At 42.5% G+C, this 26,813-nt stretch overlaps 1 long non-coding RNA gene across 2 annotated transcripts in view; it reads right to left on the bottom strand.

Moving 5' to 3' along the window:
• The window catches only part of LOC135312002 (uncharacterized), a 50,375-nt gene that overhangs the window by 23,330 nt on the left and 232 nt on the right, over positions 1-26,813 (bottom strand). For both annotated transcript variants that reach the window (XR_010371621.1, XR_010371622.1), the window contains exons 2-4: positions 12,927-13,090; positions 10,137-10,195; positions 2,836-2,906 (exon numbers count right to left, since the gene is read on the bottom strand). This is a non-coding gene — a long non-coding RNA (uncharacterized LOC135312002). The remainder of the gene's footprint in view (positions 1-2,835; positions 2,907-10,136; positions 10,196-12,926; positions 13,091-26,813) is intronic.

Raw genomic sequence — 26,813 nt, 5'->3', positions numbered from 1 at the left:
CGTACTTCACTGGGCCCACGCTCAGTTCTGCTGTAAATCAGAACTGAGGAAACATCACCAACAGATAAACAACATCATAAATCCTGTTGCTTGGCTCCTCTTTTGACTGCAGCACATTGCATGTGGCACCAAAGACAATGAATAAAAATGCACCAAAAAAAATTTAATAATCTTTAAAATCATACTCCTTCTCCCAGTTCATCATTTACATTAATAACACCATCAACATGCCAGAAGACAGACCTTTCTCTAAGTAAATGAGATCTAAGCTTGTTTTCAACAAATTAAAACATACCAATAAATTAAGGTATCATATATGGGCCAGGTATACATTTCACCCAGGCCAGTAAAAGTGCTAGTAACCGTAACAAAATTCAGCCTTTATTTGCAGAGCACTGCCTGTATTTCTTTGTATTTTGTTAACAATGCAAAATATTGAGGTTACTGTTTAAACGTGTCTTCCAAAAAATACAGGAAGATTTGGAAAATCAAGAGATAGATGATGTGATAGGGAAGAAGTTTACATTTAGATCAGTTAGTCACACTGCACCTCCTGGTTCTCTGGAAAATGTAAAAAGCAGGCAAGAGAGTTACACGGGGCAAGACAGCAAGGAGCACATAAGGCTGGGTTTGTTCAAAAGTGCTTCCACAAAAGAAACAGCCATAGAGCTATCCAATCCAAACTCACATCTGCTTCCAATTTTATAGTCTTCTGTGTCTTTGATGAAAATCCAATTTTTCCCAAAAGGAATTGCAGCACAGTTGAGTAAAGAAAGGTCTATTGATAAATCTAATGCATCTTTTACAGACTGTGATGCTTCAGGGGTTTGGTGGTATGGGGAGAAGGGGTTTGTTTCATAATGTGCTGCATCGCTAAAGCTCCCTTTACATGTCACCACTTTCTACCCTAAGTGGCAGTCTATTTAGAGCGAGACTGAAGTACAGGCTCCAAGCTAGCTCCTCTTTTTTTGTCAGAGTCCCTAGGCATCTTAGACACTCATCTCCACCTAACCAGACATAGTCTGAGTTTTTTTTTAAATGCATGTTTTTAAGCAACGTGAGGTAGCACATGTCCAAATCCACTTGACACCAGTGTGTCCTTTTGACACCCTCTCCAAAGAGAGCAGCAAAGAATAACACTTCATCAATAAATAGTGCTTATTTTATTATGTTTATTTCGCAGATGCCCAAGAAAATGCCATATCCTATAATGAGCACTGCTCAGATCGTTCTTATGGTAGTGCTAGCCCTACCTATGGGCTAGTTCTTGTGCCAGCTACTTATATTAAACTCTTGGCCCTTTCAAAGTTAACAGAAATCAACAGGGACAAGACACACTGCTCCTGTTTCAAGGCACACAAAAACTTTGGGGTCTTGTCTGTCATCAGCCCACTATTTTCTGCTCTGCAGCCTTGCTGTCAGAAACAGTCCCCAGGCTACACAGGACACATAGCTTTTCAGGGGGACATGAAAGGTACCATAAATTGCCATCCGACACAATTGAGCCAGAAATCTGACTGGTATAAGGATGCAAAATTCCACTGAAGTCAGGGGGCCTGTGCTCATTAATGTCAAGGCTTCATTTCACCCATTAAAAAGTGAACTGTCAGCTAAGCTATGCTCTGTGAACTCTTGTGGGATTTCCTGCCTTCTTAAGTTACGCATTTCCAGTTTACCTATGAGCCTAAATGCATGAATTTAAAATAAAAGGCACTTCTAGAGACACAGGATAGACATGCTGCTTCCACTGTCAAAGAAACCCCAGAAATATAATGTTTTTAGTGTAAAAGCACACCTATCCTACTAAGCAACCTGGGTGGAGGAAAGGCAGAGTGCTCTTTGATGAGACAGGAAGGTCAGGTCAACTGTAGGACAAAGGCCTTAGTGCTGATCTTGCCTTTTTTGCAATGTGAATCTACAGGGATTGTACAAGTTAACCTGCTGCTGAAGAGGGACAAAAAAAAAACCAAACAAAAAACAAACACCAGACAGCCAGTAACTTTTTGCTTTTCTGTGGCCAAGACAAAGCCATGAATGATGTGATACTAGTGCTAATTTACTTAACATATTTTCTTATTTGAGCACCTGTCTGGGGGTCTGTGGAAGCGTTGGGACTGGTTAATCTGCTGAATGATCTTTAATCAGACAGTAATATTAGGTGCTAATAGCTGTGATAAAGGGGCTGTTTAACCCAACTGTTAACACAAAGGCATGCCTGCCACAACTACTATTTCAACAATGCATTTGCCAGTCATATTAATTAAAACTAATTCCTTGCAGGCCACAGAAAGCACAGAGTAAACCCACATGGAAAATGTCTAGCCATGTTCTACCATGACAAATCACATTAAAGAAAAAAAAAATTAAAATTATCCTAAGGCAATGAAATTTGTCTCAGAAAATATTCTCTCTTGGAAATTCTCAAATCGTAAATTCACAGCAAAGCTAAAAAGGCCTTTAATAGAGTCTTCTGAATGTGTAACTATATATCTGTGGCTCTGTCCTGTGACTTCGTACTAGTCATTAAAAGCTTCTAATAAGTCAAATGCAAAGCACTGAGACTTCCTAAAGGTCCTGAGGTAACAGTTATTTACATGTCATTTAGATGATGGTCCAAGAGAAGAGTGGTTTAAGTGAAGCAGCACAGTTAAGTCTCCTAGATAGGCTAGCAGGATTTTATCTTTTTCTCTTGCTATTTCTTGAAAGCTTAAATAAATGTTATATATACATTTATCAGGCTATAAAGGGGTGAATTCTTAACCCCCTGCGCACGTATTTCCGGCACAAAGCTTACAACTAGTTCAGCTGGAAAGTCTTAGTTAAGATTATACTCACACATGATAGCTTTTTCTTGAGAAGTGTTTGGTTTTCAGAAAAGTGTTTGGCTCTCCAAAGGTCCTAATATTCTAAAAGGAATACAGGAAAAAGACACAATTTAAGCATTCAGTACTCAAATGAGTCCCCAAGGATATTTTGGTTAAGCGGTAAAATGTATCCAGGTTAACTCCCCACTCCATTTCCTTCTGGAGTCAGTGAACGGAGAGACAATCAGCTAGCAAAATGTGAAGTTATCCACAATGTGAATGTGGGCCCCAAAGCTGTACTCCGACATGGTAGCACAGACGCTTCTGCCAAGACCTACAAGAGCCAGAACCTGGGAGGACAAAGGAGAGTTATGAAAAAGCATACTCCAGAAATCTGCGCAATGCTCAAACACTCTTCTGGTAAAATGGAAGCAGTGGACATAATCCCCTAAGATCAATATGTTAAAGTTTTCTTGCCAGAAGGTCAGTGCCAGTTACATGTATTTACCTCCAGGGTAAAGAAGATTAAAAGCCATCTAGACATAGTCCTGTGCAACCTGCTCTAGGTGATCCTGCTTGAACAGGTGGTTTAGACAAGATGACTATTAGAGATGACTTCCAACTTCACCCTTCCAACCCTGAAAAGAAAAAAAAGAAGAAAAAAAAATCTACAAGGTGATATTCCAACTATTAACACCTACTCACTGACCTCACTGGGAAGTTAAGACAAGAACTAAGTGTGTAAGTTCTTTTGAAGACGATGCAGCAATGCTTCTGGAGCTCCATTCACTTTCACCAAGCTAAACCTGACTCCAAGTAGTTAGTTAGGAATGTGTGAAACCTTTCCTTTACAGGATTTTTGCAAACTTTAGCATTATCTTAATACAGTTTTGTTAAGTGAATTATTTATTAACTTGATACTCTCATTGATGGTCATAGGGAACTCCCACCAAAGCAGACAATTGGACTTCTGAGTGCAAAACAATAGCAAGCATTTAGAGGGATATTCTTCCTTTGATGCACATAGCGAACTCCCATTAAACAATAACAGGAAGTATACAAGGAATTATCTTGCTGAAAATCATGCAAAATAAAGACAATATTTTACTACACCTGTTTTGGGAGTTTGTTTTTAACCTGATTTACACTATACATTACTGAAAGTTAGCCTGAACTATGGTTAAGCTTTTCTCACAGGGTATAATACGTTCTCTGACTGGCATTACCAAGTTCTTCACCATACAGGCTTCTACAGTTTCCCTGAAAATGCATTTATTCTGGAATCGCTACTCACTTCATAAAACAGAGTAACTGTTATAGGACTTAAGCAGAATCTTTATTCTCAAAAAAAGCATCCATACAGGAGACTTTTTTGTAGTTTGTCCCAGAATAGCTATGTCAGTTAGTTTCCTCATTTAGGTATGTCCTAAGCTTAGCTGAGCAGAATTTTAAACTCTCATTAGCAGAAAGCCAGGCTTTACTGTTTTATTAAGGTTTACAAGCCAATCACTTCCTGGTTCTTAGTAATTTTACAGTTCAACATTCAATGGACCGTAAACTGCTATATAGAATTATGTTAGCCAGGCCCTAGATTTAGCTATTTTATTGTTTGGGAGGCAAATTCATTTCATCCTGGAGTTGGGTTTGTTTTTTTTTTTTCCCAAGGGAAATGCATTGAAGCCACTGGCACTGAGAATAAACAGAATCCTTGTATTTGTCAATAAGGTCGTGCAAGCGGTGATGCCTTCTGGAAGTAAACTTCTGTTAGAAATGCTGTTATCATTCATTGGCAAGAAATAGTACCTTAGAAACTTAAAAAGCATCCCAATTTTCCAGAGTATTTTCATCCAAGAGTAGTTAAATCACCTTGTCTGTTTTCTGATACCAACACAATGATGGTAAATCATGACCATAATCATGTGACCACAAACAATTATCTATCATTAATTTGGACAGAAACATTTACAACAACAAAGAACAGAAAACTGCTAATCACCATGTCAGAAGGTCTTACACACAGGGCATTTCATTGACAATTATTTGAACTATGTCATTTAAACCAGTGGTCATTTTCTTTGTCGCTTTATCCTTGGACTTGATCAACATTCCAGATCCTGCCTGCATTCTTTACGGGTGCCCAGCAAGAGCTAGATGGAAGACATGAAATTAAAATCAACTTAATTTAACGCGACAAGAGTGGCTTTGTGCTTAGGCTTTGCATTCAGTCTTTTACTAACTCCCTGTGTATAAAACTTTGACTTTTAGAACAAGAATCTCTTCTTGTCTGCATATCTCTCTGGTATCTCTTCCTCATTTTCCAAAATGGTTGTTATTGCATGTACTGCATCCTCACATAGGCATTGGCATCAGCAAGTCTGATCACTGATGAACTTTTTCCAGAAACATATCCGTTCCATTACCCCCATGAAAAAAGGGGTGCAATGAAGGTACAGGCACAAAAAAACCCCCTTGGCTTAAGAAAGCGTTTGCATACTCTTGGCATTACCAACAAACTATCCCTCACTTTAGACTGATATAACCCACAACCCCATTTTTCCTTCCTCTGGGGCACAGAACAGTCTGCTAAGACCATCTGGAGGATTTTTTGAATTTTGGCTACTGAAGAAACTTAGTCATACCCTGCCCTTCCTTGTTGCCTTCCTGTAGCACATTATGCTTATGCTATGTACCATTGATCCTAAGCTTTCTAAAGGGTTCTCCAAAATGTCTTTTGCCCACTGTAAAGGAAGTCTCACAGGGCAGATTTTCTCTGTACCCTTCTGGAATAAACAGCATATTTATGGCCAACAACAGCTTGCAGAACCTAAACTGAAAGATTTTGGCTCTTTTCAATCTCATCTATGTCTGTCAGTATAAATATTTTCTAGGGATACCAACCACACCTCTTTATTTTAATGGCATGTTTCAACATTGTGGTGGAGATGGAAGAACTCTTTGGCAACTGGAAGTTACTTTGTTTGGGAAGAATCATATTTGCTTTTGTATTACAAAAGAAAGCCAGTGTTTCATGGCAGTGAGTCCTCATTTTAACCTAATGGATGTTCCCTTTCAGGGATTATTGACCTGTTAGAACTTTCTAGATGCATTGACAGTAGAGACGTGGGAAGATGGGAACACACTGGAGAATTCCTGTAGTCAGTTTGCACTGGGTAGCAAAAAGGTCTGCTAACACTGCTCAGCAAAAAGGAGATGCTCTGTAACATGAGCCTCTGCACCTTTCCCTGAACCACAACTTTCACATTACAAACGTAAGAAGCTATTAAGTTAAAAAAAAAAAGCTTCATTGTAAGTCTGATCAAAAGTGATGGGAATTTCTCTTACTGATTTCTAACACTTTCTATTTACTTGTGCATACCATAATGTGGAACTACATCCCAAAAATTGATCAGAAGTAGGGAAAAAGGTATATAACTTTTCAGAAGCAGGTATATCCTTGAAAAGAAGGAGAAAGTAAGTCTTCTGTAATATACTTGGATGTTACTTTATTTATAAAAAAAAAAATACTTTGGTAACAATTGCTGGATGACACAACAGATTTCCATCCAATTCTCAACTTTTACTCATCAAAAAGTAACATACAGAGAGGTCCAGTGCATTAGCCATTCTTGTCCTGCAGGACAAACTTGACTGGTCACCCTACAGTCCTGTTTCTGGATTCCATAACCAGAAGAACTGAAAGAATTTTTCTAACAGAATGATTTCCCTTCAAAACACTCTAGCCAGAGACTAAGGATGCCAGGTTTCCTGGTTCTTCTGGCTCCACATCGTCTTGCCAGGTGGGCAACTGGAGGCTGTATTTTGTTTGTTAAAACTATGAGGCATGCCAGGTACAGAAATGGTTCCGTGTTTAGCAGGTGCAATGTTACAGAATATACAAGAAACAACGATATTCCGGAGCGTGTTTTCTCCAAATCAGAATGAAAACCTTTCCCAATATCAAGCTTTTCCTTTTTCTTACTCAGTTAATATACACCGATGCATAGCCTTCTGAAAAGAAAATCTTAGTTGACTGCAAGAACTGGAAATTACACAAATAATATTTTAAATTACAGCCTACACAAAGCCCTCTCTCTGTAAAATCTTTTGATGGCTAACCACCGGTATTGCTGAACTTCCTCCCTCATACACCCAGAGCACACCCCTGAACCTTGTTCCTTCACATTTTGAAAGGTAACATTTTCAATCCTGCCAAATTCAATTGTTTTTGTGAGTTCCTGGGCTTTTATCTCTCTAGCTAAGTGAGTCCCAAAGGCTCAGCAGGAGACAAAGGCAAGGTGCTCATGGCCAACCGTGCTGCCATTGTGTTAACAACTCTCAGGTGACAAATGAATGCCTTATCTTAAGTCACCCTTTCCTATGCCTTTTTTTGGGGAGGGTTGGCCCATGGATGGCTCCTCTTCCAGGAGGCCTCAATCAAGTTAAATCAACATATTCCTAGAATTAACATACAAAATCTAGGGCAACATAAGGTGTTCCTACATTATTCCCACACTTCAGTAGATAATTCTGCTTTCTGTAGTCAAAAACCAGACTCCAACAGTATAAATGATGGGCATGCCGGACTCAAGATCTAAGCAGATCCATGTGCCTGGGAACTACCAGTGGAAGAGCAAAGAAAGAAAACTACTGAAGATCAGAGGGGTAAACAAACTGTGGTTTACAGTTTACTGCACGCTTTGGCTGTGATTTTAATAATTCTTATTCCACCTGCCCCCTTTGATTTCTAAGATGCGATTTTCATAGCGCTGTATACAAATGTGTGTGCAAATGTGTGCAAATTGGTATCACAAACACACAGAAGTTTCATTGAAAGCTGTCATAGTGTTTTTGTAAGAGTATATTATGAAAGCCATTGCTTTCTTTTCCACATCCTAGGGAAAAAAAACCATACATATATGGGTAAGCATTGTGGAATCGTAGCACAATTCACCTGTTCTCTATAATTCCTTTCATTACTTGTTTCAGTGAAAGATAAATTAAGAGATCCATGGATGTATCATGAAGAAAAAATATTTAATATAAATATTTAACATAAAAATTATACATACAATGATACTGTGTGGTAACACACGTATTCCATTTTGATTCTGAAGTTCTTAGTCATTTCATACTGCAGGATATTCCTCCCAAAGTGTGTATCCTAACTGTGACAGTAATTCTGAAATTTTTAGTAATGTGTTAATGAAAAAGAGTCTATTTCTAGCCTAGTTTTCTATCCCTATTGATGACAGTACATATATTCTGCAAAATACACCAATAAAAATTACAACATCGCTTACTTTATCAGAATAGAAATACAGGTCAAATGTGTGGATAGTTTCCATAAAAATGTAGCTATCCCTGAATCAGGGTGATTTTTGTTTTAGCATTTTTCTATCTGAGATCTTGTCTTTCTGTAGGACTCTGCACGATCAGTGTTTTTGCCCTGCCTCTCCCTTTTCTTTTACTGTGTAACTGCCTTATACAAAGTGATATTTGTATGCCAGCAGGTAATATGTTTATCGAGTAGTCACCCAGACCTGACAAGTACTGTAGTGTATTTCTTTTGAAAATTGCCCAAGGTGGGGTTATTTCATCTGCTCTGACAAATTGTATATGCACTATCCACATTACACTGTCATATCTATCTTAGGTTCACCAGCATCTTATTACTGATGCTGTTGTTTTCAAATCTGAATACAGTATGGGGAAAGCAAGCAAGCACACCGACAAACCTATCTTAGCAATAATTTTAAAACAAAGCCCAAAACAATGACATTGTGCAATAGCCTTGAGTGACTTTTTTATAGCTGTGTTCTAATTCTTCAGAGAACAGAGAGGGGAGCTTTGAAAAGGTGCTAATAGACCATGAATTTGCAGCAGTGTAGTTCACAGCTAAACACACTCCCACTTCAAGCTCAGGCAGGAAAAAAAAATGAGGGCACCACAGAAGTGAATTAAAAATCATGCAAACAGTCCCAGCAACAACGAGGGCAGTAGCAGCTTATAAGATCAGCTTCATTTGGCAGAATGCCCATCGCACCACGACCTAAGAGTGGCCCTTAGGCAGGAGGATATCTTATGGCTTGCAAAAAGAGGATGGGGCAGGCTGTCAAGGGGAGGGATGGAATCAAAAGGAACATCTTTTAAGCCTGTGTTGAATTAACTTGTCTTACAGAACACTGACAGCAAACTGTTAGGTCTTTTAAATGTGTTTGGAGAGTTCTTCTATAATTTATTTTAGACTGTAGACAAATGCTCTCTCTGGATCAGCTGTGCTACTAGGAGAGATTACTATCACAATGCTCCTCCTCCTGCCTGGGGGTATTGTCCCCTCAAATCTCCCAGAGATACTCATGTGCATTCTCCAAATGAGACCGTAGTTCCATGACAGTCTAATCCAATCTAAGATGGGGCTGCCACAGTCCCTCCATCCCCAGCTGCTGCCCCTTCCCGTGCCAGCAAGGATGCTTGTCTGGTCCCACACTGAACTGGTTCAGAAAAGACAGAACTAACTCAAAAAATCATAACACTTCCCTGCCAGTTCAGCTCCCTGTGGAGTCAAACAAACACCAGCGCTGGTGCAAGAGATGGGGTGGGGATATACATGATGCCAAGCCAGGCTGCAACAGCTCTGGTTTGGATCAGCTTAAACCATCTTGAAACCGCACTCCAGGCTGGGCTAGCCAACGCCTGCTATTTAAACTGCCTGTGCTGATCTAGCTCTTTCTGCCTGGCCCAAGTTTGGGAGTGGTCCTAAAAAAAAGCTTCCTCCTCAGATCAGAAGGGGTGGGCAGCCTCCCCTCGCTATCAGCAGCCCATTCCTCAGACACACCTGCCTGCAGGGTTTTGTGGAAATGGAAGATGGCGTCCTGTGATACGTGAAGCCTACAGGGAGTTTCTGTGCCATTGTGGCAGGACAGGCATTGATGAGCAGTCCTGTGTTGAGCTGGGGGAAGCTTCCTCTCAGGAGCAATGCCAAGTTCCCAAACATCCCACAACAGCCAGGGTGCTCTGGGAAGCTGTGGTGAACTAACAGGATCCAAGCCCAATGGGACAAATTATTTGAATGTAAAGAGATGCCAAGGAAAGATGGTAAAGGAAGAGACACATCAAAGTCTATCTGAGCTGGAAATGGAAATAATTTCTCCCCCTTTCTGAAGCTTACCAGTTTCTTCATCAGATCCTGAGCAGTAAGGCAGTAAGCAAAGTGGTTCGGTACTTGCTGACTTGTTTGCACACATCATCACATCTGATATGTGCATGGTGGCACAGAGATGGGGAGAAACACATAATATCAAACAGCAAACGTAATTAAGACAGTTTTATTACCTCCAAAGGACGCCTGCTTCTTTCCAGTAGCAGCCGTGGAATAGTTTAGAGCCAAAACTCTGGAGGGCAAAATCAAGGATACCCAAATTAGCCACTAGAGAGGGAGAATATCCCACAAGATACACCTTGTCTCTTTACTTGAAAGGTGGGTTTAATTGCCCGCTCTTCTGCATTCTTCCCTCATCACATTAGTTTCACAACTATTTAGTTTTGCTGGACCCACATACATCTGTGAAGACTACATTCTGCAAAGTATCAAGAGAGAAAAAATCATAAGTTCAAGGAACAAGAGAGGAAAGACTGGATTCACTAGGAAAAGCACTTGAACTTCTGAGGAAACAAAGGGAGAAACCAGTTAAGTTAGAAGAAAACCCAGAAGCCACCTTTTAGACACCAGACTTGGTACTGGGAGGCAAGTCTATACCTACAAGTGCCCAGCCTGTGACATTTCACTTACAGCAGCAAATCTGAATGGTAGAGTGATGCGGCTTGGGAAAGGAGCAGGAGTAACATTGCTCAGATTTCAATCTGTGTGAGGCAGGAAAATATCTTAGTAGTCTGAAACTACTGCAACATTTGCTGCAGAGGGAAGGGGAGCAAATAAAAAAACATTTCTACTGGGAAGGGAAGGAGGAGGAAGAGAGAAAGATGTAGTCAGGGGTAGAGTTCAGTAGAGCAAAAAGTCTAACCTATATGCTTGCAGAACTGCGAGCAGAGTGAAGACACCAGAACTAAAATTACCTTTTTTTAATAAGGAAAACTGTTCAGGTTATTGTCAAACAGCCACTTGTTTATTGCCAATTGCTTTACTATCAGATGTCAATTTATACCCTCAATGTCTTTGGGCTGAGACCACTGCCCTGTTCAGGGGTTAATCCAGTGGCCAGCACAGAATTGCCCCGTAGGTGCATTTCATTTGTAACATAATGGAGATTTGCATGCTCTGTCATAAGGGGAATGTTCCAAACTGTATTAACAGTCAAGCCAAGAATGTTATCTGTCCCCCAACAAACAAAAGCGGATTGAGTTCTGCTTTTTCACTGATTCTCAGGAGAAATACAAAGATCATCTCTGCCAGTTGCAGATGTGTTCTATTTTTTCCCTACATCAGAACTTCTGAATCACTCTTAATAATAGGCAAAGGCTATTCATACCAAATGGGGAAGTTCTCGCACACTATGATGATAAAGCATTTAATCCATTTGCAAAAAAAAAAAAAAAAAGAAAGCGCTACCCACGGAACTGCAACATCACATCATCTGTGCTTTGCTGAGTTGTTCATAGAACAACATTGGAAGTCACTGAAGTGTCAGATAGTGATTTCATCATGTGTCAGGCCTCCCACTAATAAATGATTCATCTTCCTCAGTACTGACACCTCAAAGAATTAAAGAGGAGAAGAAAGAAATTCATAAACTTTAAAGTGAGAAGTAGTCTACCGATATTATACTTCCCAAGTAAACAGAAGCTTATGCACACTAGGAATGTCTTTAAAACTTAACCTTCCATTAATCTGAAGTCTACTTTTAAGTTTTAAAAGTGCATCTATTACAGAGAAAAGGTATAATGGAATTCCATGTGTATTATATCACCATAATACACAGAGGTAAATAGCTCAATTTACAAATATGAGATTTCACCCACCCCATCCCCTCAGCTTTGTGAACTGAAATTGGAACTGGGAAAAAATCTTTTCTGGTTTACATAGCAGTGATTAACAGTATGTTGGTGACAATAAGCCTGCCAGAACCTCTGAGTACTGATTACAGTTGTAAAAATAAATCTAGCTCCTCTTGAAGGCGACGAGCAACTTACAATTGACTCTAATGGAAATGGGACTGGAAGAAAATTTGTCATTTTAATAGGAATTTACATAATCATTCTCTGATGCTTCATAAGGCCAGAACATCTTCAATTGATGACAGTAGCTCTACTGGATGAACAGGACTAACTAGTTACCCAAACTTACTTCTCCCAGAAGGTATGAACTTAAATACAGACCCAAACCAGGCAACCTACTTAGCAAGATACTACCATTTTTGCTTGGTCTGCTACAACACTGAAGTTTGTGTAGTCACACAGTGAGCTTCCAGTTAATTTTTTTCTATTTCAACAAAATGCAGTAGAGACACAGAGGTCTCAAATTCCCACATTCTTTGTGAAAAATAAATAGCTGGGAGAAGAAAGAGATTCTAAAAGTGTCCTAACTGGAAAAAAAAAAAAGCAAAAAAAAGCTGTAACATCAATTTAAACCTTATGAAGCATTAAAGAATCCACATGGGAGAGAGACCTAACAAATGACCCCACTGTAGGAAAAAAGAGACAATTGTAATTCTCTATAAAACCATGAGACACCGACCTATGGAAAACCAGGCTTTGCTGGTTCTGCCACTAATGGAGCTCCTTTGGCTGTAGAAGGGGTTTTTTTCTCATCAAAATGGCATCTATTATAAACAAAACACTTCAATCGGTAGACTCAAAGCTGGAGGAGCATATGGATACAGAATTTATCCCACTTGATTCCTCTCCTGGAGCGAGGAAAAGAATTAGATGAAGATGATAAAGTTTGGACTTGGACTCAGAGACCCATTCTCAGCAGAAATAATTAGGCTGGTAGGAAAACTGCTGGGGACGGAAAAAAGCCACCAGCCCCTGAGGTCTCATGTCCTAAGCAGGTACTTATCTCTTTGGCTCACTCTGAATATGTATACCAAAGATACCAATGTGATGAACGGAGTACTTAAAAGCCGTAATATAAAAAAAGGAAATGATTCTTTGTTGTTCTCCCACCTCTTGTTTTGGTAGAATTAATTTGGGCATCCTGGGTAAAAACGATGTCCAATTTCTCCATCAGTTTGATTTAGCATGACCTCTTCACAGTCAGCAGAGGGATGTAAAAGAGGGCAATGAACATTTGTACGTAGGAAAGTTTACATGGCTGTGGGGCAGGATGCCTGGATGATCAAAAAGAAAAGAAATACTTAACACACTTTACCATGAAACCAATTGCCTTCTCCCCCTTCCCCCACCCTCCCCCCCATGTTAAATCAGGTAGAAAAGTGTGATAATATTAAGGCTTAATCCAATTTAAATAAATTATTTTCTTGTAAATGTTAAAACAATCATTACATGCATCATTTACCCCCTCCTCTGCCCATAGTTTTAAATTATGCTCCATTATATCCAGATGGAAAAAATATGCAGAAATCTTTCTTAAACATCAGAAATTTTGTTTTTGATTATATTCAGAGGTAAAAGTCATTAAAGAGTCCTGCAAAAAAAAAATCTTGGAAAGCATTATGGGATTTTGTGTAGCAAACTTAATTAAGAAATTTCTTTGCTAGGTTACCAATAATATTTTATTATAAGCTTAAGGTATAAGATCGTTATAGCTCTCTGTCGTGCTTGGCAGCAAAGAAAGAACACATGCAAAGAACAATCTTGTTCTTACAGTTAATTACAAATGTACAAATGGGTGATACATCAGACCCTGTCTACACTGCATAGTCATGCATTTGTAACCATTTCACCATACACAGTTATTAAAAAGCATGCTTTGCATCTACAGTAGCTTGATACCACATCACAGCCACAGGTAGTTATATTTATTTATGCACAGCTACCACCAGCCAGAACTATATGTATGTGTCAGTGCATTTTAGTAAAATCTGCATCAAATAACCGGTAGCGCAGGTCTCTTCAGCTAGCTTATTTTTATTTTTTTAAGTGGGCAGGCTGGAAGCAAGATAGGAGAAGGCAAGCCAGAAACGCATGGGTGGCAAAGGGCAGGTGGTGACAAGACAGTAATCCTCAGCTGCTGGCCATTCTGGGTCAGTTGATGTGGTGACAATCACCCAACACGGAATTGTGGAATTGCATTGCAGTCCATCCTGTTTATTGCATCCCGGCTGTCCCAAAACACCTCTGCCACAGAGGGAGTGAGGGATTCTCTCCCCACTGGCAACATAAACAGCTGAGGGGAAAACACCTGAGCACCGCAAAGTCCCTAGCTGCTGGTGGGCCCCGCAGTTGGCTGGGGCCCCCCCTTGCAGTCTGAGGATTGTCAGTGGAAGAGCCCTGCAAGAACATTTCTGCAGCATAGCAACCCGCAGCATATGGGACAATGAGCAATGGGACATTGATGAATCCTCCTAAATAGAGAAGCCCATCCATAATCCTCCCCTCAGAAATCTCAGTTCGTCCAGCTGGGTTACTGGATCACAGCGAGGTGCCAAGTCTGGGTCTCTAGCAAGGATGGAATACAGATAGCTGTTGAAGAAAGAACAGCTCAAAGGGTGTCCGTTTCAAGACTGATCCAAGTTACGAACCAAACAGAAATCCCTGCTATGGCTACAAGGACACTGGCACCTACACACGCTCGTCCCTGTAGAAATAGGCCTAACTACACATTGCTCCAGGTTTATAACACTGATCTCATAGGCAGGATTTAAAAATCACCACTCTGCTATTCTCTACCCAGGCCAGCAAAGGATATTTCGTTTTAACCTCACGCCTTCAGTTCATGCTTCTCCCTAGGAACGTTTGTTTCCCTCAGCTGCCCAAAGCCAGTCCTAGCCATCAGACTGAATAACACCAGTCTCACTGAGAAGTGTTTCAATAAACCCAAACCACTGCAGCCCTGAGCACGTAACTTGCCAGACAGTTTTACTGGTTATAGCGGGAATTCCAGTCTTTGACTCACTTGGTAAGGGTGTTCCCACGCCATTTCCTCATCCACACAATTCCCTCGTCCCAAACTGTTTGCTAAGAAAGCCTGAGATTATTTGTGTTATGCTTCATGCAGAGAAACTACAACATACAGACATATAATTATATAGTGATGAGATGATCCAGTTCCAAAAGCCATAAGTTCTAAACAAGATTATCTTGGTTTTAAAATTCATCTTCCCTGGTTCACAAGATGAGCCACCTCATGGCCCGGATAGGCAAGATGACATATTATGGTTTATGTTATGATTACATAAATTACCAGGCACACACTTACTAGAAAGGGCTACTAGGGCTGTTGCCCACCCTTTTCGTAACAGCTGCACGTGTCATGTTCTCCTGTCAGCTGATGGGAGAATGGTATAGAAACTCAATATGACAAGCATATTTTTAATTTACAGGAAACACTGGCAGTTTGAAAACTTTTTAATTAATGAACACGACTGACAGGGTACAGGTATGCTGCAAAGCTGGCTAAACTGCCTTGGGTACTAGAAGCAGACTTGGCTTTCTGCACTAATTTACCATCATAGAGAAGTAATCTAAGGGCAAACAATCACACTTTTCAGTGGGATAAATGAGCACATCCAGACCCCTCTACTTCATCAGGTAGACTGCTAGAGGTACTCAAACTGGCTTGTTCAAAGCTAGCTTTTGTCCCCTTGCAATCTGCAATTCAGATCTAACCTTTGTTTTTCGGAAACACCACTGAGGGACTCCCACCTCACTGTCCCGCCTGTAGGGACGAAGGGAGCCATCACTATAGCAGATCCAGCAGAGCTCAGCTGGAAGAGGGAAGAGAGGAGACGCCAAGATGCTGCTCACGGGGCCTGCAGAGCTGCATGCGTACTTCTGATCCTGAGGAAGCAATAACCTGATTAGCACTCTACCCTGCTCTCTTGGCAATACACAGGCTTCAAAAAACATGTTTCCATTGTGACCAGATATTCACTTTAATAAACAAACTTTAATAAACCAAACAATTTAAAAAAAGCCAGAATCTCTCACACAGCATTCCCAGCAAGCCAATTATGGACAACCACTCTCAAGGGCCAGCAAGCAGTCTCTTCCCAGGCCAGGCACCGAGCAGGAATGGAGCCTGCTGCAGCTGCTGGGCAGGAAGGGCTGGGCCCACTGGGGCTTTGAAATAAAACAAACAGCTTGTCTGGCAGATAGCTATTTCTTCGTGGACTGGTCAGCAGGAGGCACCGTGGAAGCTGGCTGGCTGGTGACTTGAGCAAGCTCACTGCCTTCTTGGTGTGTTGTGTCCGTCTCAGTGAAGAAGGCAAATCTTAAGCTGCACCTGAATCCTTGAAGAATTATGATGACAGGACTGACACTTGGTTGGACCATCCTTTCTCTGTTATTGTTGTTGTTGCTGATATTTTAAACTTAATTCATCTTTTGCCACGACTTACTCATGCCCAATATCCTTAATCTACAAATGCTCAAGGATGGTAATTCAGCTTTATTATCGATACTCCCTGAGCTCACATTTCATAAAGTATAAGCACACTCAGGAAACAACGATTCCTAAAATAGCCAGGCATGTACATTTCCACCCTCTCTTCAGGAAAGCAGTTCAAAAACATAGGTCCTACAAGTCCTTGTAACACTTAGAATTGCTAACCTGAACCTCTTGATAGCAGCAGGCGATATCTTCAGAAACAGCTGGGGTTTTATCTTAGCCTCTCACACCAAGCTACTACATATCATCAACTGTGTTTATATAGGCACGGCAGTGATAGAAGACATAGCATGAACCAAACAGAGCACAAATTCTGGCCCTCATCAGAAGACGACTTTGAAACTGTGCATCCAAAGCTAGCAAGTATTATAAATTCATTAAAAACAACAGAGATCACTACTGGAGTTACTATAACTGGCTATCACAAGCAAGAAATAAACATACCCAAGTCTTTGGGCAACAAAAGCTATTACTAAGAGCAAGCTGGTACTTTATATCTTACACTCCGCTCTTTGCTTAACGATTTCAGGGTCTTGACTCTGTGTGGTGCTGGGGTGCCTCAAAAATCAAAAGGAACTGAGAGATCCAGCACCCTACAGGATCAGGCCTTTTCTATGCTGTTATTAAACACTGAATTGTCTGACAATCTTCCTTATGACTACAACACTAATTTGCTGTTTCTGTCCTTTCAGTAGGAGCTCCCACTATGTGTGTGTTACTTGATTATTTATAAACACGGCCTTTTATTAAAAACACAGCCTCCACTGTGCTCAAAATTAATTCTGCTTGGCTGTAATACAAATGATGTTTCAAATGTGTGAAATTTATGGCCAGTTACAAGGCAAAATGATGGCTAAACTTTGGCTAGTAATTTGGACGCCAACAGCGCTGACCCTGCCAGCGCTGGAGCTGAGCTCAAGGTCTGATTCACCACTTTTCCATACTACTCATCAGCTGGAACCAGCTCTGGGCAACTGAGTTTGTTTTTTTTTTTCCAACAGGGAAACTGTGTGTGTCCTATGCTTGAGAGGAGCATCATTACTGCCTATAAAGATGGGCTCCAGCATGCTACATCTCATCTGAGATCCATAGGTACTCTCTCTCTCTTTGCAAATTAAGCCACCTCAAATAAGACAATCTTATTTCTTTCCTAGAAAGGCCTTGATGTTGCCTGCTGCTAAGGCAAGTGGCCCTGGAAGAGAGGCTATGCCCAGACAGCTGATGTGCAGACAGGAAAGGCAGACATGCAAATGACAGGTCTGTGGGGTGGCACTGGCTGAACTGGGAGTCTCTAGAGCTTCTGGTCTACCCTTGGGCACAAAACCCCGTGCTGCTTCTTCCCTTCCTCCCCCAAAATCACCAGACTCAACTTCTACAGCAAAGCTACCCCTTGCCCCTTTCCAGCTACCTATTCCCTGCCCCTTTCCCTAGTCCTCCGCCCTTCTCACAACCCACCTGACTCTCTGCACTCACTCTAGCCCCACCCTCCACCTTCCCCTCTCCATTCTGCCCCCCATTTCCCATGCCACTCGCCAACAATGAAAAGCTGGCAAGGCAATCATCTTTTCCTCCTCTGCTCCAGCACTGCCCCATGCCTCTTTTGACCGTGCTGGGCTCCTTTAGGTGCCATGTCCCGGCCACTTATGCACACGCTGCAGCTTATCACAGTTTGGGCAGGCCTACCATTGCATAAAGGGATGGGCAGAGGCGGCCATGAAGAGATCCTCCCCTTGCCCATCTAGCTAACATCGTCCTCTGATCACAACCTACACTGTGCTGGTCCCAGGAGTCTGATCTTCCCTGTGGCTCAAAGTAAGCATTATGCTCTTCCTAAGTCTGGCCTGAAGGAAGGGAGGAAGAAAGACAAACCTTGAAATGGGCACAGAGAAGGAAGAAGAGGAGGAAGAAAGGCGAGATGGAGTATTTCTCTCAACCCCCTCTTCCACCCACTAAGACACTCCTGGCTCCCTTTCTTCCACTCAGAGCTCGTTTCAGTGTAAAAGCATCTTACTTTAACGAACCGGTTAAAAATACTAACTCAACTAAAATAGTTCACATTTATGCAAAGTAACAGTTTGCACAGCAACTTGCACTGAAACAAAAAACAGAAGTTCATATCAATTTGATCATTTTTCTTCAAGCCCGTGTGCTTTTGAGGATCTTATTCAAGCTGGTGTGCCTCAAGGGTTCCTGTCCCACAGTCCTATTTCTCAACAGATGCAGGGTGACTAAGCAAACTGCAGTAAATACTGAACAATGGGGCAAGGACAAGCACCCTTACATTGCCAGCTGTAAAAAGCAGTGAAAAAAAATGCAAAGAAAAGAAAAGCTGACATAGTACTAAATTCAGCAGAGAAAAGGCAGACAAAGAGCCAAATGAAAAGATACTGCTTTTTCTACAGTGCTTGCACCAAGAACATCAATGACTGTCCACAAGCACTATGCTTTCATCAGTTCTGTGAGCTGAAGGAATATTAGCCCCATTTTACAGATTGTAAACTGAGGCAGTCAGAAATTAAGATCTAAAGAGTCTCAAAGTCTGTAAAAGCCAATTCCTGCTAGTACTAAGCACTGCATATTCTTTGAGTGTTCAGAGGATACAGCTTCCAGAAGCCTTTGGTGCAGATGCACATCTGCAGTCCTACGAGAACCCATAAAAGGAGGAACACAATGCAAGAGCTACAACAGGAACACTTAGCAACCACAGCCATATCTATTTCCCCATCTCCTCTCTACATTTTCAAGTGGGGGAACAAAGCATCCTGCACACTAGGAGATTTGGATCAAAGAGCTATGATGGTCACAAGTCACAACTCATCACCCACCTGACAACTGTAGCTATTTACGTACAAATTAGTAGTGCGGACCTGGCCACTATTAAAAGATTGATGTAAATGGCTTATCCAGCACCACACTCCCTGGCAGAGAACCAACTTCTCCAAAGCAACATTCAGCTGCCTTAACAATGAGATTATGTCTTCCCTTCTTCCATTCATAGGAACACAGGAGGCTAAGAGTTCAACAGACAACACTCTCCTTCAGCATGCACTCTAACTCATTCCCAGAGCAGACTCGTTTAATACTCTGAATAAAAACCAATCATCCTATGGAGGGGGGGCGGGGAAGGTATGCAATCTATTTTAAGATTATTACAAAGCAATATATAGATGTATGGATGGAATTAAGATTGCATGAGCATTTCCTAATTCTGGCATTTTGTAATTTTTGAGTGCTTAACTTAGCCACTTTAATATCCTTTCACTCCAACCATCTGTGTAGTGTCTGTCTGCACATGTACGTAAGGCTGCCTCAAGGATCCCAGAGATGCTAGGCACCATGTCTCAACTGCCCAGAGGACTTTAACTCACATGCATAAATCTGCGTTGCATGAATCCAACCTCTTTGTGCATGTGATACAGAATCCACTACACGTGTACAGCTTAACTGCATGATGGAAGCTGCCTGTTGGGGAACCCTCAGGCCCAGATGCAGAGGCACCACCTTGCGTGTACACCAGCTTACTATGTTGCATGGTCATTATGTTGGAATGTTATGTATATATTTAACAAACGTGTACACATATGCATATATTTAACAATTAAAAAAGGTTGTGGGGAAATGGCCAAACTGACCGCCAGCAACTGGCTACTCATATCTCTATTTCCCCAAGGGAACAAATAAAAGGAAGTCCTACTTCCCTCTTCTGTAAGGGATTCATTCACAGCAGTAGCCATTTTTCTCTAAGATATGTATTTTAACTCTGTCTTTAATATTCTACTCCAATATTACAGTAACATTCTATGGGACATTTGCTTATTGCAAGACAATAAGGAAGAATATGAAGACAGGAAAGATAAGATGTAAAACATGACAGAAAGAGGAGGGGAACTCAAATTATCAGATGCGGAAACTGGAATGTTGGGTCTAGACATCAAGTCAGTGGCAAGGTATCTACAGGCAGAGACCCCTCTCTGATGGTCTCCACATCCTTCTTACCTGCTACAAAGGAAGAGTCAGCTGCCTGTTGTAAAGTTCCATCTTCTCAAACATGAAACGATGGGCACTGTACATAAAGGAACATTCTACATTAAGAAAAACCTCGAATGTATCAAAGTCACCTATGGTGATTGAGATTGCTCTATCAAATGCCTCTGGGTTAAAGTCAAAGGGGTCATCTCCAAGCAGGACCTCACAGTGGGCATCTGCTACCAACCTCCTAACCACGATGACAATGCCGATGAAGTGACGCTTGGGGCACTAAAGCAAGCTCCTGGCCAACAGAACCTGGTTCTTATGGGTGACTTCAACTACCCAGACATCTGCTGGAAGAACAATACGGCAGCTCGCATGTCATCCACCAAGTTTCTGGAATGCGTAGAGGACTGCTTCCTCGTACAAATGTTAGATGTGCCAACCAGGAATGAGGCACTGCTGGACTTGCTATTCACAAAACAAGAAAACCTGCTTTGTAATATCTCGCTAAGTGATAGCCTTGGCTGCATTGATCATAATATTGTGGAGTTTGGGATCCTGCTGAGGGTCAGTAATAAGGCAAGGGTTCTGGATTTTAGAAGAGCAAACTTCAGTTCACTCAGGGCTCAGCTGGGAAGGGTTCCCATGGGATGCTTCCATGGAAGATAAAGGAGCTAGTGAGTGCTGGAAGTTCTTCAACAGCTCTCTCTTGGAAGCACAAAACCAGTTTATCCCCTACAGAGGAAAGGGAAGTATGCGGAGCAAGAAGCCCCCTTGGCTCAACCATGACCTCCTGGGTCTACTCAAATCCAAACGAGAAGCATACCAGAGACGGAGAAATGGAGGATTATCCATTGAGAGCTACAGGGGCATTGCCAGAGCATGCAGAGATGCAGTTAGAAAAGCAAAAGCCCAGCTCAAATTGAAACTGGCTGTAGATGTCAAAAATAACAAGAAAGGTTTCTTCAGGTACGTCAACCACAAACACAGGCCCACTGTTAAACAGACTAGGAGAGTCAGTCACCAACGATGCTGAAAAGGCAGAAGTCCTCAACACTTTCTTCACCTCTGTCTTTACCAACACTGTTGGGTCCCAGTCTTTGGGAATGAAATTCCCAGTTGATCCAAACACAGACCCAGCATCAGTGAAGGAAGAGTTAGTACATGAATTATTACAGGAGCTTGATCCCTACAAACCAATGGGCCCTGATGCCATCCACCTGAGGTTGTTGAGAGAGCTGGCTGATGTCATTGTGAGGCTACTCTCCATAATCTTCAAGATGTCGTAGAGAACGGGGGATGTCCCAGAGGACTGGAGGAAGGCAAATGTTACCCCTATCTACAAGAAAGGCTCGAGGGAGGATCCGGGTAACTATAGGCCCATCAGCCTTACTTCAATCCCTGGGAAAGTTATGGAACGAATCCTCCTGGGGGCCATCTCAAGTCAATTGAAGCACATGATTGGGAAAAGCCAACACGGCTTCACTAAGGGCAGATCGTGCTTGACAAACCTGGTGGCCTTCTACAACAAAGTGACTTGCCTGGTTGACACGGGGCAGGCACTGGACATTGTCTACCTGGAATTCTCCAAGGCCTTTGGTACGGTCCCTCATAGCCTCTGCCTGGAGAAATTAATGCGTTATGGCCTAGAGAAGTGGTCTGTGCAGTGGGTGGGGAACTGGCTGACGGGCCACACCCAAAGGGTGGTGGTAAATAGCTCTTTTTCAAACTGTCAACCTGTCACAAATGGGGTTCCCCAGGGATCGATATTGGGCCCAATATTATTCAACATCTTTATAAGTGATCTGGATAACAGGATCAAGTGTAGCCTGATGAAGTTTGCATAAGATACCACATTGAGTGGGGAAGCAGACACTCCAGAAGGGAGAGCTGCTCTGCAGGAAGATCTGGATAGGCTGGAAGAGTGGGCCAACAAGAACCTTATGAATTTCAACAAGGACAAGTGTAAGGTCTTGCACCTGGGAAAACGTAATCCAGGAGCGCAGCACAGACTGGGATCCACCTGGCTGGAGAGCAGCTCTGTAGAAAGGGACCTGGGGGTCCTGGTGGACAGAAAGCTCAACATGAGCAAACAGTGTGCTGCTGCGGCCAAAAAGGCCAACAGGATGCTGGGTTCCATCAGAAAGGGCATCGCCAGCAGAGAGAAAGCAGTCATTATCCCACTCTACTCAGTGCTTGTCAGGCCACACCTGGAGTACTGTGTACAGTTCTGGTCCCCACTATACAAAAAAGATGTGGACAGGCTGGAAGGGATCCAGAGAAGGGCCACCAAGATGATCAAAGGACTGGGAAGCCTGCCACACGAGGACAGGCTGGAAGAACTGGGTTTGTTCAGCCTTGAGAAAAGGTGACTTAGAAGGGATCTCATCACCATGTACCAGTACATAAGGGGTAGTTACAAAGAAGATGGAGGCTCCCTTTTTACACGGAGTCACATGGAGAGGACAAGGGGGAATGGACACAAGTTGCTCTTGGGGAGAATCCGATTGGACATGAGAGGGAAATTTTTCACAGTGAGGACAGTCAACCATTGGAATAATCTCCCCAGCGAAGTAGTTGACTCGGTCACATTGGACAATTTCAAGAGTTGGCTGGACAGGATGCTGGTCTAGATATTGTCTAGACTGTGCTCTTCCTAGTAAGGTTGGACTAGATGATCCTTGAGGTCCCTTCCAACCTGTGATTCTGTGATAAATGGTGTTGTAATTTGTGGCACAAAAGCCTACCGAGTAGGAATGTGTGGATTTTACAAACCCAAGGGTCTACTTTTAGAATCTCTTTACCTACTACATCAAGCATCTAGGAAGCCAATAAAACCTCTAAAAATGCAAATTCCCCATGCCTTACTGTATCTCCTAAGATCACTAGCCTGATTGTAGAGCTAGAAGCAAGTTCTGTATCCCGCAGCGCAAAGCTACCAACCCTCTCCCACCCTCACCCTTCTCAGTGCACAAAAAAGTTTTGCTTTTATCCACACAAGAGATCAGACGTCAGAATTTAAAGTTGTATCCCTTTCAGATGCAGAAAACCTGTTCAACACCAGACAACTTAATCTTGTCTTTTCTGAGACAGGCTTAATTCAGGTAAAAACGCCACAGTTGAGGAAAAGGCATCCAGAATTCATTTTTATGAACTGGTAAGCAGCCATCTGTCCACAAACAATCACGGCCTGCCCCCAAGACAAGGCTCCTTTATGGCTGAACTTGTCTGGCATCATGCCCTTTGTTTGCTGACTGGTGAATTATGGCTCACAAATTCACCCCATGTTCTTTCTGCCTTCCCAGTACTGCTTGTGCCTATTGTTTTATCTGTTTGGCCAAAGAGAAGAAACAAGGACGACAACAAAAAAAGGAAATGGTTGTGCTTTGGTTTACTGTAGATCCTAACTTTCCTTATGAACTAAATATTCTTTTTTATTTATTTGTTTTCACCAGCAACCATACCAGGACCTTCCCCATGAGCTTACTGAAGATCTTGCCCCAGAACTCTGAGGACATCACAAACCATTTCACACATGCATCTGCCTTCCAAGTTTTAGAGTGCCAAAAGCAGTAGTTCCTGGTTAGAAAACAGAAGTGCAGTCATACATAAGTCATCTATGATGAATGCTCTTTTCCTATAACCTCAAAGAGATTTTATCTGCGTTGAGATGTGAAGTAGGCAAGTATTATGAAAGCTCTAGTAGCTGGAGAGGTATGACCAAAGTTCCTTCTTAATGAAGCTTCCTCTCACTTTTCATTGGCATCGTGTACTAGAAGATTATCTTATGTGCTAGAAAGTGACCATATTTCACCTCTTGCTCAGAGATAACTGCACCTAGGATGATTAGTATACACGAGTCCAAAGGCACAATGCATACAATGTGTTATTCTCATGCAAAGAAATAATCTACAATATCATTACCCCCTCAAAAAAAAAAACCAAACCAAAAAACCAAACACCAACCCACCAAAGCTTTTTCAACAATAGTATCATACATCAGACCACTGAGCCTGATCTGGCCTTTGCGAGTTGTTGGGAAGGTTGACTCTGGACAGTGATAAAAAACTAACTGTAAAACACAGAAGTCCAGTTTTGGAGCTCCTTTATAAATCTGTACAGTTCCTTGTAAAAGGATTACATACAAGGAAGAAATGAATGAGATACAAACAAGGAAACTCTACCATGCTAACATTAGCTGCTTCTCAAACACTTTCAAGGCGCTATATAGTTCCAGTGGCCAGGATGAAACTCACTCTCAAATGAGGAAAGAAATGTGATCAAATGTAATGGCAAACACTGACAGCAGCAGCAGTTAACCTGTTATACTAACTGCTATTGTATCAGCATTTAATTAATTTTGTAAACCAGTTTAGCTTTGGTATTTAAAAGGTCAGTCTCCAAAACGCACACGAGCTGAAACTGAAAGGCAAGATCCACCGTAGTTACATGATACTTAGGATGTACATAATACGATGCTCTGTAGAACAGAACACAAATGTAAATAGAGCCATGGATCTATGGAAAAGGTTTCTGCCACCCAGCCTCAAGAAGAAAATTCATTAGTTTGCACTGACAGTAAGCTCTTGTTCAACACATGGCACAAAAGCCAGTAGCAAACATAGCAACAGAGACTTAAGAACACTTGGGAAGTAATCTCCAAAGTGGGGGTGGGGTGGGGTGGGGGAATAGTTGGGTTTGCTGCCTTATGTTATTTGAGAAAAGCCAGGTAGGTTTGCTACCAGAATTTTTTTTTCTCAATTGTTGACTTAGAAATACATGAATGACTGCCTTTGTTTTTTCTGGTTTTCAAAAATATCTCCTGGAGAGTCACAGACTCATCATTATTACCCAAAGAAAACCTGAGACCAATGTGTTTTCTTTCAAGTATGTGCTAGACCTTCAAGCTATATAAACACCTTAGTAAAAATGAGGGCAGAAAGTTAAAGTCCTACATGAAATGCGCATATTTCTAATTTAAAGGAACAAAAATTCCTTCTCCTCAGGCTTACGCTTAGAAATAATATATATTTTCCTACAAGAAGCCTAAAGAAAAGGCTTCAAAAGATTAACACGATCACTAGTAGTATTACTGTAAAAGCTTAATTCTGGATGAGGCCAAGCATCAGATTTTTTCAGCTTTTTATTAAACAAGACTAGGAAAAAAAGACCTAAAATAATCAGTAGTAGGCCTGAAGAAGTGAAGGGAAAACTAGGATATTATGACGTAACTCGATTTTTTCCATTTAGTGTCTTAAACATGATCTGGATCCTATTTCTAAGGTAAGGGGAGAACACTATGCTCACTTACCTACCTAAGTGAGGAAGGATGGCCTCAAGGTTAAGACAAAAGACTAGGAACCAGTGATCAAGGTTCTGGTGAATCCTGGGTCTCTTGCTCTCCTGACTTTTGAGCACAGCCACTCAACAGCCGCACACAAAAGTTTTTGCCCCTATGGAGCAGACGTAATACTCTCCAGAAGGGATGTGAAACTGCCTCTGGAAGACAGCAAAATGTCCCGCCAGAGTTACACGAATGTAGGCATTAGCATAGAGGTTATGTCACCTCATAGTTTGTGGTGAGTTGTACAGAAAGGCACACGCAGCCACTGAGTACAGTGATACCTCAGCCAGGGAGATCATCAATTACTCCCTTTCCTCCCTGTCCCTGGAGATGTAATCCACCGTTAAAGAAGTGTTGTGTTTTCTCTGAAGATGCACCTTCCACTTCGCACCCAGTTTCCTGCTTTTTTTTTTTACTGGGGGGTGGGGTGGGGGAAGGAACAAAACGAGTATTTGAACTTCAGGGTTTTACTTTGAGATCACGTTTCCAAGTCCCATGAGCGCCCAGCCAGTTCACCAGGACAGCCCGCTGGGGGTAGGGCAGGACGGCACTGCCACAGCCCGGGGGGCGAGAGCCCAGCCCGGAACGCGGCTCCCCGCGGCGCTCCAGCCTCTCGGGGAGGACGCCTGCTGCTCCCGGGAAGCTGCTGGACTCTCCGCGGCGTGCCCTAACTCCAGCAGAGCCGGGGATTTAAAAACCATACACACACACCCCCATCCCCCCACCCCCCAAAAAAAAAGAAGTGTTATTCTCCGGCGCGCCGGACCACCGGCCTTGGCCCCGCCGGCCGGGGTCCAGGGTCCCGCGGGGGAACCCAGCCCGGCGGCGGGGGCGTTTGGGAGGGAAGAGGCGCGACCTCAGGATACCTTTGCGACACCGATCGAGCCTAGCAGAGCCCGGCCCGGCAGCGTGTCCTGAGCTGACACCGCCCGCCCGGCAGGCAGAGCGGGCGGCCCTGCGGCCGAGCCCGCCGCCGGCCGCCTCCTCAGCGGCGCGGCCCACAGACACGCAGTTTCGTGTCGCCGCTTTCCCAAGCCAAGCCAGACACATTAATCCCGGCGCTCCCCCGGCAGCCTCCCGCGGCGCCGGCCTGCCTCCCCACTCCCTGTCAGCGATTCCCAATAAACTTCCTCCTCCTCCTCCTCCGCCCTGCCTTGCCATCCCC

Source organism: Phalacrocorax carbo, chromosome 2, assembly GCF_963921805.1.
Source record: "Phalacrocorax carbo chromosome 2, bPhaCar2.1, whole genome shotgun sequence".
In the NCBI taxonomy this organism is placed as follows: domain Eukaryota; kingdom Metazoa; phylum Chordata; class Aves; order Suliformes; family Phalacrocoracidae; genus Phalacrocorax; species Phalacrocorax carbo.
Note: the sequence above shows the minus strand (reverse complement) of the source record. Positions and strands in the feature narration are given on the sequence as shown.